A 3,269-nucleotide genomic window follows, 5' to 3' on the forward strand; every position below is an offset into this window, starting at 1 on the left:
ATACACGTGTGTGTATATACACGTGTGTGTGTGTATATACACGTGGTGTGTGTATATACACGTGTGTGTGTGTATATACACGTGTGTGTGTGTATATACACATGTGTGTGTGTGTATATACACGTGTATGTAGATATGTGAGTGTGTGTGTATGTATATGTGTGTGTATGTATATATATGTGTGTGTATGTATATGTGTATACACGTGTATATGTGTATACACGTGTATATGTGTATACACGTGTATATGTGTATACACATGTGTATACACATGTGTATACACGTGTATATGTGTATACGTGTATACGTGTATACGTGTATACACGTGTATACACGTGTATACACGTGTATATGTGTATACACGTGTATATGTGTATACACGTGTGTGTGTGTATACACGTGTGTGTATGTGTACACGTGTGTGTATGTGTACACGTGTGTGTATGTACACGTGTGTACGTGTGTATATGTGTGTACACGTGTACACGTGTGTATATGTGTGTATATACACATGTGTATATGTGTGTATATACACATGTGTATGTGTGTATATGTGTGTGTATATATGTATATACATATACGTATATGTGTATATATATACATATACGTATATGTGTATATATATACATATGTATATATACATATGTATTTACATATGTGTGTGTGTGTATATGTATACGTGTATGTGTGTATATGTATACTGTTCTTCCACTAATCTCATTGCAACTCCCCTCCAAATCTCCGACCACTACCTTGTATCCTTTTCCCTCTTGCTCGGATGGTAATGCGCCGTCCCAACCTTCGCTCTCTCTCTCCCGCTACTCTCTCCTCTTCCATCCTATCATCTCTTCCCTCTGCTCAAACCTTCTCCAACCTATCTCCTGATTCTGCCTCCTCAACCCTCCTCTCCTCCCTTTCTGCATCCTTTGATTTTCTCTGTCCCCTATCCTCCAGGCCGGCTCGGTCCTCCCCTCCTGCTCCGTGGCTCGACGACTCACTATGAGCTCACAGAACAAGGCTCCGGGCAGCCGAGCGGAAATGGAGGAAAACTCGCCTCCCTGCGGACCTGGCATCCTTTCACTCACTCCTCTCTACATTCTCCTCTTCTGTCTCTGCTGCTAAAGCCACTTTCTACCACTCTAAATTCCAAGCATCTGCCTCTAACCCTAGGAAGCTCTTTGCTACCTTCTCCTCCCTCCTGAATCCTCCTCCCCCTCCCCCCCCCCCCCCCCTCCTCCCTCTCTGCGGATGACTTCGTCAACCATTTTGAAAAGAAGGTTGACGATATCCGATCCTCGTTTGCTAAGTCAAACGACACCGCTGGTCCTGCTCACACTGCCCTACCCTGTGCTTTGACCTCTTTCTCCCCTCTCTCTCCAGATGAAATCTCGCGTCTTGTGTCGGCCGGCCGCCCAACAACCTGCCCACTTGACCCTATCCCCTCCTCTCTTCTCCAGACCATTTCCGGAGACCTTCTCCCCTTCCTCACCTCGCTCATCAACTCATCCTTGACCGCTGGCTACGTCCCTTCCGTCTTCAAGAGAGCGAGAGTTGCACCCCTTCTGAAAAAACCTACACTCGATCCCTCCGATGTCAACAACTACAGACCAGTATCCCTTCTTTCTTTTCTCTCCAAAACTCTTGAACGTGCCGTCCTTGGCCAGCTCTCCTGCTATCTCTCTCAGAATGACCTTCTTGATCCTAATCAGTCAGGTTTCAAGACTGGGCATTCAACTGAGACTGCTCTTCTCTGTGTCACGGAGGCTCTCCGCACTGCTAAAGCTAACTCTCTCTCCTCTGCTCTCATCCTTCTAGACCTATCTGCTGCCTTTGATACTGTGAACCATCAGATCCTCCTCTCCACCCTCTCCGAGTTGGGCATCTCCGGCGCGGCCCACGCTTGGATTGCGTCCTACCTGACAGGTCGCTCCTACCAGGTGGCGTGGCGAGAATCTGTCTCCGCACCATGCGCTCTCACCACTGGTGTCCCCCAGGGCTCTGTTCTAGGCCCTCTCCTATTCTCGCTATACACCAAGTCACTTGGCTCTGTCATATCCTCACATGGTCTCTCATATCATTGCTATGCAGACGACACACAATTAATCTTCTCCTTTCCCCCTTCTGATAACCAGGCGGCGAATCGCATGTCTGTCAGACATATCAGTGTGGATGACGGATCACCAGCTCAAGCTGAACCTCGGCAAGACGGAGCTGCTCTTCCTCCCGGGGAAGGACTGCCCGTTCCATGATCTCGCCATCACGGTTGACAACTCCCTTGTGTCCTCCTCCCAGAGTGCTAAGAACCTTGGCGTGATCCTGGACAACACCCTGTCGTTCTCCACTAACATCAAGGCGGTGACCCGATCCTGTAGGTCCATGCTCTACAACATTCGCAGAGTACGACCCTGTCTCACACAGGAAGCGGCGCAGGTCCTAATCCAGGCACTTGTCATCTCCCGTCTGGATTACTGCAACTCGCTGTTGGCTGGGCTCCCTGCCTGTGCCATTAAACCCCTACAACTCATCCAGAACGCCGCAGCCCGTCTGGTGTTCAACCTTCCCAAGTTCTCTCACGTCACCCCGCTCCTCCGCTCTCTCCACTGGCTTCCAGTTGAAGCTCGCATCCGCTACAAGACCATGGTGATTGCCTACGGAGCTGTGAAGGGAACGGCACCTCCATACCTTCAGGCTCTGATCAGGCCCTACACCCAAACAAGGGCACTCCGTTCATCCACCACTGGCCTGCTGGCCCCCCTACCTCTGAGGAAGCACTGTTCCCGCTCAGCCCAGTCAAAACTGTTCGCTGCTCTGGCACCCCAATGGTGGAACAAGCTCCCTCACGACGCCAGGACAGCGGAGTCAATCACCACCTTCCGGAGACACCTGAAACCCCACCTCTTTAAGGAATACCTAGGATAGGATAAAGTAATCCTTCTAACCCCCCCCCTTAAAAGATTTAGATGCACTATTGTAAAGTGGTTGTTCCACTGGATATCATAAGGTGAATGCACCATTTTGTAAGTCGCTCTGAATAAGAGCGTCTGCTAAATGACGTAAATGTGTGTGTGTGTGTGTGTGTGTGTGTATGTGTATATATATATATATATATGTGTATGTTTATATGTGTATGTTTATATGTGTATGTATATTTTTATAATTTTTTTTTTTTTTTTAACCTTTCTTTAACTAGGCAAGTAATTTAAGAACAAATTCGTATTTACAATGATGGCCTACCCCGGCCAAACCCCGGATATATATATATATATCTG

This window comes from Salmo salar, chromosome 03 (genome assembly GCF_965601325.2).
Source record: "Salmo salar chromosome 03, fSalSal1, whole genome shotgun sequence".
NCBI classification, from domain to species: Eukaryota; Metazoa; Chordata; class Actinopteri; order Salmoniformes; family Salmonidae; genus Salmo; species Salmo salar.